This window comes from Belonocnema kinseyi, chromosome 8 (assembly GCF_010883055.1).
Source record: "Belonocnema kinseyi isolate 2016_QV_RU_SX_M_011 chromosome 8, B_treatae_v1, whole genome shotgun sequence".
In the NCBI taxonomy this organism is placed as follows: domain Eukaryota; kingdom Metazoa; phylum Arthropoda; class Insecta; order Hymenoptera; family Cynipidae; genus Belonocnema; species Belonocnema kinseyi.
Window position 1 is genome coordinate 15,635,602 of NC_046664.1, and position 11,625 is coordinate 15,647,226.

At 25.8% G+C, this 11,625-nt stretch overlaps 1 protein-coding gene across 1 annotated transcript in view; it reads right to left on the reverse strand.

Moving 5' to 3' along the window:
- Nucleotides 1-11,625, reverse strand: part of LOC117179149 (ornithine decarboxylase 1-like) — a 58,341-nt gene extending 46,716 nt beyond the window's left edge. The window contains exon 1 of the mRNA XM_033370838.1: nucleotides 11,273-11,625. The gene's annotated coding sequence lies outside the window, so the exon portion shown is untranslated. The remainder of the gene's footprint in view (nucleotides 1-11,272) is intronic.

Below are 11,625 nucleotides of genomic sequence, written 5' to 3' on the forward strand. Positions count from 1 at the left end.
TGATTTACAAAAAAAGTTCTATGGTTCAAAAAAAAATTTTGTTCAATAGAAAAAAGAGGTTGGTAATGTAGGAATTCCACTGTGTCGCATGCCCTTAAACTTATTTTTGCGCCTTGAAACCTACCGGCATTATCTAAAATGAAACTTTTCAGCTCCACCCTATTATTTAATACTGATTTTCCAATTATAAAATCAGTAATTCCAGAAATTTACTGCAAATTTTGCAAAGCCAAAAACTGAGATTCCTAACCACTAGTTCCTTCATTTCCTTCCAAGAAATTATATAATCAGAGTAAATGAACTTATCCAACTTATTATCCTCGTCTAAACTTCCTTTTTACAATTCTTCAGCAAACATACTGATCAGCCTGTCAATTTTATTTTTAACTCATAATATTTCTCGCAAAAGATGAGGAAATTGACCTGAATCGAAAAGAATTGAGACTTAGAAAGAAATTCAGTTCAATAATAATTGCACAAGCTAATGCGCAGATAAATGTCTCAAACTGGTGCAACAAAGCTTCCACAGAAGCCAACATTTTCAGGCGAGAGAATACCAAATTACGTCAAACGAACCAAAATCCACGGTTACCGAGAACTCTTATCATCCAGAATTTTTTATATTTCATTCTGACTCAAACAATTCTAAATTCCTACATCATAATTACAAAGTCGTAAATATTCTTTGTAGGCACACGTACACTAACCAATATTTGCCAGTTTAAAGTGGAATTACTGGTATGGCTCATGAGATATCGTATAGTAGAACACAGAGGCAACATCTATCGTAAAAACATTTTATCACCTGATTAGCGATATTCTCCAACTGCGAGCAACAATTCCTTGAATGCAGGAATCATCAGTATTTCGTTTCTTCGAGATAGTCATATTCATCAGGAAATAATTTGATAAAAAAATGGGGTTTATGTTTTGTAAAAGTTGTTCACACTCGAGCCAAAGTATAGACTATTATCTTGACTTTCTATAATAAAGCGTGACAACTGGTGGCCATATTCCTTATCAATTATTAGACGTTGATGAAACTCCGAAGAGCATGACATGAGGAAATTACATTCTTCTGCTGCGTGAGTGAGATACGTGGAAATATTCGCAAGGTGTTAATGATAATAAATATTTTCAAGCCATGAATGAAATAACGTTTATAAAATTTCAAGAGTGTTCTTCATCATTAGCCAAATGCCCTTCCTAATCAATATTAACCTTTGAATGGACCTTGTTATTACCAGGGTGTCCAGCGATTTCTAGGAACAAAATTCAAGATCTTTTCCAGATTTTCCTGGTCAAGAAATCAAGTGTTCCCAGATCTACTTTTTTTTACATCTAATAATCAAGAAAAATTAACAAATGCTTTATTTTTTGCGAACAGAAGTTGTCTTTGTAAAATCTTCAGGAATATTTTTAAATTTTTGAAATCCTTGACATTTTTTTTAATCTTTTGAAATTTTGGCAAAGTATTTGAAATCCTTGAATTCTTTAAAGTTTTCGGAAATATTTATAAAATCATTAAAGTATTTATAAAACCAGTTGAATTCAATGCAAATTTTGTTTACGACAAAACAGTGCAAACTTCCACAATACCAGATTATATTTCAACCCAACAGATGAATTTTCAACAAATTACATATATTTTTAACAAGATAAGATCAATTTTCAACAAAGAAAAAAACGAATTTTCGACAATACTAGACCATTATGTGCGCGCGCTTACTTTTATGCTCATTTTTATCATTTACTCAATTTTGTAATAACAATTTCTTTTTTTTTAATTTTCTGAACACTTATATTCTTGTTCACATATTACGTAAGTTTTTTTAAACCCTTTTACCTTCCCACACCCTAACTGGAGTTACGTAACATTTTTTTTGTATTAGTTTTAAAAACTTAATAGACGTTTTGTAAATAAAAATATATTTTTAGGATGAAGTGCGGTATAGAAATACATTAAACAATATTTTGACGTAAAACAGCAATGCTTTTTTGATATTTTTTTAGTTACACACATTTTCAAATTATTTAGTAGAAATCTAGTTTTTTATTTCGACTGATTTTATACGTTGAAGAAAGATGTCGCCAGTCGTCATAAAATACGTGATTAACTTGACCATTGTAAGATTCAGCGCCCATGCGCTACTAATGGAGGTTGCGAGTTTTTATATATAGGATAGATGAATCTTTTACCAAAGCAGATGAACTTTCAACCAAACAGATTAATCTTCATCCCAGAAGACTAATTTAAAAAAAAATTGAATCTTCCCCCAAAACAGATAAATTTTCCACCAAAAAGACGAATTTCCAAAAAAAAATTTATTTTTAACTAGAAAAAAATAAATTTTCAATTAAAAATATACATTTCCCTGCAATAAATAATGTAATTTAACCCTTAAAGGGCACAGTTCCGTAAAATTACATAAAGGGCATACTGGGTGTTTAACACCCAAGAGTATTCAAACGTGTGCTGTGCCGACGGTATTGGATAATTCTTTACAAGAAAATCAATTAATGATGCTTAATCTGTCTAGTTTAAAGAGAAAGAGGTTTCACAACAGTTTTTGAAATTTAAAGTAGTTAAAAAATCCTGTTCGAAATTTTACTTAAATCTTTACTTGAATACTTCCGAGAAACGGCGCTTCAAAAATAAAATTAGTCTTATAGTGTTCTTTCCAAAGAAGGTATTTTGTTCTAAAAAATAAATGCTTCAATTCAATGAAAAATTAAACAACGCCGTGCTTTGCGTATCATGTCAAAATGACATAGAAAAATAGGTTTTCATGTCATTTGTTAATCTGGCGCCATATGCTCCATTTTCTTGAATTTGGTACGTTTTGTTAAAGTGCCCATAAGTCGCTGGATGTTTTATACCCAGTATGCCCTTTGAGGGCATACTGGGGGGATAAAGATGAATTTTCAATTAAAAATATAAATGTTCAAGCAAGAAAGATTTTCATTTAACGAAAAAAAAGAGCTAAATTCTACCAAAAAGGACAAATTTTCGACACAAAATAGTTTAATCTTCAACCAAACCAGATGAATTTTTAAACAAAAAGGATGAATTATTAACCAAATAGAATAATTTTCTACCGAAAAGACGAGTTTTCAACAAATTACAAACATTTTTAGCAAGATAAAATCTTCCTATAATCGAAAATATTATTTTTAACCAAGAAAGATTGAAAAAATTGAATTCAATAAAAAGAAAAGCAAAAATTTTCAACAAATCAGTTGAATTTTCAATCAATCCAGATTAATTTGCAACCAAAAAGACGGATTGTCAAGAAAATACTTTATTTTCAACTAGAAAAGATCAATTTTCAAATAAAAATTTTCAACCAAGAAAGATTTTAATTTAGCAAAAAAGAAGCTGGATTCAACCAAAAAAAGACGAATTTTGAAAAACAGTTAGATCTTTAACCAAATCAGATTAATTTTTAACAAAAAAATGATGAATTCTTAACCAAAAAGACGAATTTTCGAAGACATCGCATAAATTTTTCACTAGGAAAGGTCAATATTCAACCAAGAAAGATTTTAATTTTAATAAAAAAGTTGATTTCAACAAAAAAAGACAAATTTCGACAAAATCGCTGAAACTTTAACCAAACCATATCAATTTTCAGTCAAAAAGACGAATTTCCAAAAAAAAGACATTTATTTTTAACTAGAAAAGAAAAGCCTTCAATGAAAAATACACATTTCTCGACAAGAAATATTTTGATTTAAACCAAAAAAAAAAGAATTATCGACAAAACAGTTGAATTTGCAACTAAACAAGATCAGTTTTTCACAAAAAAGAATAAATTCTTAACCAAAAAGAATAATTTTCTACCAAAAAGACAAATTTCCAATAAAATACGTTTATTTTTTACTATAAAGATAAGTTATTAATAAAAAATATGGATTTTCAAACAAGAAAGATTTTCATTTGACAAAAAAAAAGCTGAATTCCACCAAAAAGGACAAATTTTCAAAACAAAATAATTGAATCTTCAACCAAACCAGATAAATTTTGAAACAAAAATGATTAATTATTAACCAAAAAGAGTAATTTTCTACGAAAAAGGCGAATTTTCAACAAATTACATACATTTTTAACCGGAAAAAATCTTTTTTTTTTTAAAGAAAATATTAATTTTCAACCAAAAACGACGAAATGTTAACAAAATACTTTATTTGCAACTAGAAAAGATCAATTTTCAATAAAAAATATACATTTTTAAACAAGAAACATTTTAATTTAACGAAAAATAAGTTGGATTCAATAAAAAAAGACGAATTTTTGAAAAACAGCTGAATCTTTAACCAAATAACGAATTTACCAAAGACGAATTTACAACAAAATACATTTATTTTTAACTATAAAGATAAGCTGAATTCCATAAAAAAAAGACAAATTTTCGACAAAATAGTTGAATCTTCTACCGAATATGTTCTACCGAAAAGACGAATTTTGTACAAATTACATACATTTTTAACTAGAAAAAATGTTGTTTTTTTTTAAAGAAAATATTAATTTTCAATCAAGAAAGACGAAATGTCAACAACATACTTTATTTTCAATTAGAAAAGATCAATTTTCAATCATAAATATAAATTTTTAACCAAGAAAGATTTTAATTCCTACAAAAAACAGTTGAATTCAACCCAAAAATACAAATTTTCGACAAAATCGTTGAATCTTCAACTAAATTAGATCAATTTTCAACCAAACAGAATTAATTCTTAACCAAAAAGATTCGTCTTCTACCGAAAAGATGAACTTCTACCGAAATATTAATTTTCTACAGATGACAAATTCTCAACAAATTACATACATTTTTTACTAGAAAAGATAAATTTTTAATTAACAAACTATTAATTTTCAGCCAAGAAAGACTTAAATTTAAATAGAAAAAAGTTGAATTCGACCAAAAAGAAGAAACTTAAGACAAAACAAATGAATCTTCAACCAAACCAGATTATTTTGCAATCAAAAGACGAATTGCAAAAAAAAAATACTTTATTTTTAACTAGACAAGATCAATTTTCAACTAAATAAGATTTCAATTTATCAAAAAAAATCGAATTAAAAAAAAGGAATTCTCGACAAAATAGTTATATTTTCAACCAAACATAATCAATTTTTATCAAGAAAGATTAATTTTCATGTGATGAAAGAATTTTCTACAAATAAAATTTATTTCTATCTAGAAAAGATAAATTTTCAAGCAAAAATGAATGAATTCTTAACCAAAAACATCAATTTTCTACCGAGAAAAAGAATTTTCAACCAATTAAATACATTTTTAACTGAAAAAGATCATTTTTCAATCAAAAAGATTAATTTCTTAACAAAGAAAGATTTTTATTTAAATATAAAAAATTGAATTCAACCAAAAAATACGAATTTAAGACAAAACAATAGAATCTTCAACCAAACCCGATTAATTTTTAACAAAAAGACTAATTGTTTAAAAAATATTTTATTTTTAATTAGAAAAGATCAATTTTCAACCAAGCAAGATTTCAATTCATAAAAAAAAAAACATTAGAATTCAATAAACAAAAAAACAGCGAATTCTCGACACAATAGTTTAATTTTTAACCAAACAGAATTAATTCTTATCCAAAAAGACCAATTCTCACAATATTACATTTATTTTTAACTAGTAAAAATCAATTTTCAACCGAGGAAGATTTTTATTCAAATAAAAACAGTTGAATTTAACTCAAAAATACCAATTTTCGACAAAATCGTTGAATCTTCAACCAAAGCAGATCAATTTTCTACCAAACAGAATGAATTCTTAACCAAAACAATTTATTTTCTGCCGAAAATTCAAACAAATTTTTAACAAATGAAATACATTTTTAACGAGAAAAGATCGATTTTCAATTTAAAAAAACTATTCATTTTCAGTCCAAAAAGATTTTCATTGAAATTTAAAAAAAGTCGAATTCAACCAAAAAAAGGCATTCAAATTTTCAACCAAAAATGATGACCGAAAAAAAATTATGAAAATGAGGATTGGCCATAACATATTTATTTTTTAATTCGCTAGACGATTCTTCCAGACATTTATTCAATTATGAATTTAAACAATGATGCAATGTAACATAAAGTACTAAGCTTCACATCCCCCATTTTCTCTAAATTTTTTATGTTATTTTTTTTTAAGAAAAAAAAAGAGAAAGAACAGAAGACATCAATCAATTTCGATTTTCTTTTCACGATTCAATTAATTTCAGCACTCTAACCGCCCACTTTAAAGTCTGCCAGTTGCGTAAAAAACTCAATTAGACGATAACAATAATCTAAATTACATAAAAGAATTTTGTAAAACATTAAAAAATAAGATTTCAAACTGGTAAATATGTCTCAAGGTTCTAAAAATCTATAATAATCGTTGAAATTATCTAAACCGTACGATCGCAAAATTACGAAATAAATGCCTCGTAATCTGCGACTCGTATTATTCAATCATTTACTTTGCAATTTAATTAAATTAAAAAATAAATGCAAATTCAAGTATTGATAAAAATTGTCACTCTTAAATTAAAAACATTTTAGGTTTCAATTAAATTACGTCATTTTTATTTTTCTTCATATTCTTCATTTCAAAGAAAAAGATAATTGTCTACAAAAAAAATATATATTTTCAACTTAGATGAATTTTTAATTTAAAAACACAACAAATTTCCATCCAAATTGTTGAATTTTGAACAAGAAAAGTTAAAGGAATTAATTTTCAAACAAACTGATGAATTTTCTACTAAAATTAGAAACTTTTATCTGGAATAGTTGAATTTTATAACAAAAAGATAAATTTTCGACAAAAAAGCCGCATCTTTCACAAAGTACATAAATTTTCAAACAACTAGTTTAATTTCTAAATAAACAAAAAAAAATTGATACTAAATTATGATTTAATTGAAGTGAAATAATGAAAAATGATAAAGACAATAAATAAATAATGAAGAATTATAATGAAAAATAATGAAAACATAAGATTTTGTATATATGTTACATAGGATAAATTTCTAATCAAAAATAAAACAGTGCAATTTTTAAGTTAAGAATTTAAATTAAATTGTACACTGAAAATTATACTGAAGAGCCAAATCTAAACAAAATATAATTTTTTAACAAACTAGTTCAACTTTTAACCAGAAAATAGAATAAAAAAGATTAAATTTCAACAAAAAACAGTTTTATTTTAAACCAAATAATTTAGTTTTCAGAAAAGTTGAATTTTCAAAAAAAAAGATGAAATTTCAATCCAAGAGGCCAAATTTTTTATCCAAATAAACAAATTTTCAACAAAATAATTAAGTTTTCAAGAAAAAACATAATTAATTTTTAACCAAACAGTTGCATTTACAACTAAATATATCAGCTTTAAAGCTAAAAAAATTAATTTATTATGCGTCATTTTTTATTTTTCTTTATAACAAAAGACCTAAAATCTGATTTTTTAAAAGCGAATTAAATTTTTTTTTCGATAATTTCTCAGGGTTTTTGGATTTACAGGAATTATTCTCGACTGTATTTTCTTTATACCACCGAAATATTTCTGTGATATAAGAATTCTCTTTTCTAAGAGATTAATAACAACGATTATTTAAATTAAATGTAAACACAACGTGACATAAGGTCACATTATTACCGACAGAACAATAATTTTTCCCTGATTGCTGACAACTGCTATCTCGCAATTCAAAACAATTTAATTTCAATCAATTGAATTCAATCGCATTTTCTTTTGCGTTATTAATCAATTATAAAAGACCCAGTCTTAAAATTTTTGATTGAGCGATCTTTCAATATTTAATACAAAGTGTTTTTTATTGAAGAATTCAAATTAAACAATTTCAAATTTAAATTCTTTACAGGAAAAAATTAAGATTAAAAAAATATAGATTTTTACATAATTTTGCAAAAAACTGAGTTGTGAATTTCACTAAAAATGAAACAATGAAGTGATTCCAAACTATAATTATCCGATGACAACGGTAATTAAAACAATAAGATTTTTTTTTTGCAAAAATGGACTTCCAATATATTTTTTTAATTCTGCCAAATTTCCTCTTGCCAATTTTTGAAAACAAAATTGATATTAAGCAATAGCTTATTTTTGGGGGAAAAACGCTATCTACGATTCTACTGTTTTTAATTTTAAAAGTAAATTTACTTGTTTTTAAAATTGGAAACAGTAAAGTTTTAGGAAATTTTCGCTCTGAAAAAAAGCAATGATTTATTAAAATTCAACTTTTTTTACTTGGTAAAATGAGACAGTAAAGCAAAATTCAATTACAAAAACTATTGTTAAAATAATTACTTTAAATTTTTTTAATTTTTAAAATCATAGAAAACTACTTTATCAAGAAAGACGAATTTTCTCTATAAAAAAAAATTGAATTTTCAACCAAAAAGATTAACTTTAAAAAAAATGTCAACCAAACCATTGCATTTGGTGAAAATTTTAATAGCTGCAGTTTCCACTAAAAATCAACAATATTCAGGCAACAATAGAATAGTTATTTTTCTGTCAAGAAAATTAATTTTGAACAAGGAAAAAAATAATTTGAAGCAAAATAGTTCAATCTTCATTTAAAATAAAATGAATTTTTAACAATGAAATTCAAAAAAACATTTGAATTTTCATTCAAAATAATATGAATCAAAAATGAAAAATTAAATAGTTGATTTTTCAACTAAACATGATCGATTTTCATTCAAAAAGGGAAGGATTAACTTTTCAATTAATAACATCAATTTTTAACAACAAGGAAACAAATTTTTAAATAAATTATTTAATCTTTAACCGTCAAAATGAATTTTTAACAAGAGTGCAACTTTTAAAAAATCAGTTGAATTTTCAACGAAATATTTACAACAAAAAAAAACCTAATTTTTAACAAATTAATTAATTTTTACACCAAAATAATTAATTTTGAACTAAGTATAATTCCATTTTTAACCTCATATTCGAATTGTCAACTAAAAGAGATCAATTTTCAACGAAAAAGGATAAAATGAATATGTTCAATCGGCAACCAATAAAATGAATTTTGAATTTGTTTAAATTGTATTAAAGTGCTTGAATTTCTAACAAACAAAAAAAAAAGAATTCTCAAAGAAAAATATAATAGTTGATATTACACAAAAATAATTATTTTAAAATCAAAAATAGTTGAATTAAACCAAAAAAATACGAATCTTCAACGAAATATTAGATTTTTCAATCAAATTGTTGAATTTTCAAGCCAAAAAGACGAATTTGATACAAAACAGTTGAATGTTCAACCAGAAAATATGAATTTATAACATAAAAGTTCTTTTTTATCCATAGAAGACGAATTTTTAACAATTTTTAAGCAATAATTCAATTTCCAGTTTAAAAAATTAATTTTCTATAAAAAACAAACGAATTTTTTAGCAAAATAGTTCAATCTTATAACAAATATTAAATTTTCAACCAAAATATATAAATTCTAAACCAAAAATATAATAATGAACTTTTCAATTAAAAAGAGTTTAACTTCCAAACAAAATTTTCATTTATTTAGTTCGCATTTAAGCGAAAAAACGAGAAAGTTCCTGGAAAAGAATGAATAATTATTTTTAAAAAAAGGACGGGATTGTAAATAAAATTACCCAATAATAAAACATCCAAACTAGGAAATTCTCGAATTATAAAATTTCCGAATTCAAGCAATTAACCAAATATAATAAATTTAATAAAAATACAATAATGAAATATTTTTAACATTTTTTTAATTTTAAAATTAAAAAAAAAAGTTTTTTGAATGACAAATTTGGCGTGAAATCAATTTCTTTTATTATATTTTATAATTCGGCAATTTTATTTTTCCGGATTATTGTTATTTTAAATATAAAGAATGCCGGGAATTTTATTATCCCGTAATTTTCAAAACCAGTAATATTATAAATTGTCGGGAATTTGATTATTCTGAAATTATTATTATTACTAGTACTATAATTAAAGAATAATGAAATTCTTTTTTCTTTTTTTTTTTTTGAAAAATTCCTGACAGCAAATTTCCGAATTTAAACAATTCAAATATTTTTATTTATAAAATTAATTAAATTTTTACGTCTAAAAGTATGTTACAATAAAACATTTTAAAAAATAATGTATCAAAGGATTTTTTTGGTTTGAATTCGGGAATTTTCTGTCGGGAACTTTATTATCCGAGAATTTTCCAATTCGGGAATTTAATTTTTCCCACGTTATTCCTCTAAAATTTTTTTTTTGCAATTCTTGCAATTTATATTCAAACAATAATTTAAAAAACCGTCAAAAACAGAAAAATTCGGAGAAAAGTAGTTGAATATTGTATTTTTATTAGATCTTCTAATTTCTTAAATTCGGGAATTTCCCGATTGGAGAATTTTATTTTTTCGTGATTATTCACTGAAAAAACTCGAAAAATAAAATTTCGGAATAGAAAAATTCCCGAATTTAAACAATTCAAATATTTTCATTTCTAAAATTAATTAAATTATTAAAGTAAAAAATTTAAATAATATATATTACATTTTTTTTAATTGTTTAAATTCATGAATTTTAATTTTCGGGATTTTTCAATCGTCCCATTTATTAGCAGAGTAGATTAATCCTTTATTTCTTTAGCCGCAACCGTGTTCGACTTATTCCACCTATTGATGAATCAAACACTTTTAAAAATTCCCTGTAAAAAAAATTACTCCAATTTTTTGGGTTTCCCCTGTTTCTAAAAAAAATCTGTCACGTAAATTTCAATTGGTTAAAATACAGTACAAAAAAAATGAAGTGAGCAAACTAAGTCATGTCAAGTTAAAAGATTTGTCTAATTATAGCCAGCGTCATAATGAACCCTAATTGCCGTAATGTCGGGTCGGAATGAGAAACTAATGAAAATAATTTAAAATCACATTAAGCCTCCGAACAGCTGCAACCACAGCTTTCCTTCCAAATACGCAAATGACTTTGCAATTTTTACAGAAAAAATCCTTGAAAGAAATTTTCAGTCTCAGATATAATAGAAAAAGCTTCACTCCAATAATAAAAAGCCTTCATAAAAAGAAGTCAGCCCAAATTGGCTCAATTTTTAAACTTCTGAGAGAGCACAACAATCAGATACGAGTTTGAATCGAATGATTCATCACTAAATACGCTAAACTATAGCTTGCAGTTGGAATTTACCAACTGGTCGGCCCGCCATATTCCCCGCGACGTTCAGATATTTCGAGATCTTTATTTTTTTTTCTTACCTTGTCAAATGATCGCCACCCTGCGGGCCGGCACTCGGTTATTGGCGGAATGATGGAAGTTTTCGGTGACTGGATCCCAAAAATCAGTCAGGAGATGTGCTGAAGTGACTCAATTTTCTTTTTGAACGAGCAGGATGCACGAAATTCACTCGCGAATTGTTCACAAAATTGAACGGGTAGAAACATTCGAATGAGCGCGGACGAAGTGAGTTACGCTTGCCTAGTGGACTCGCCACTATTTGAGACGTAAATCGACCTTCGCTTGGCGACTTTTCGAATGGCAATTTCGCGAAAATTCGCAATCACAAATTCCACCGAATTTTCACCACCACTGAGCGGCCATATGCGCCTCG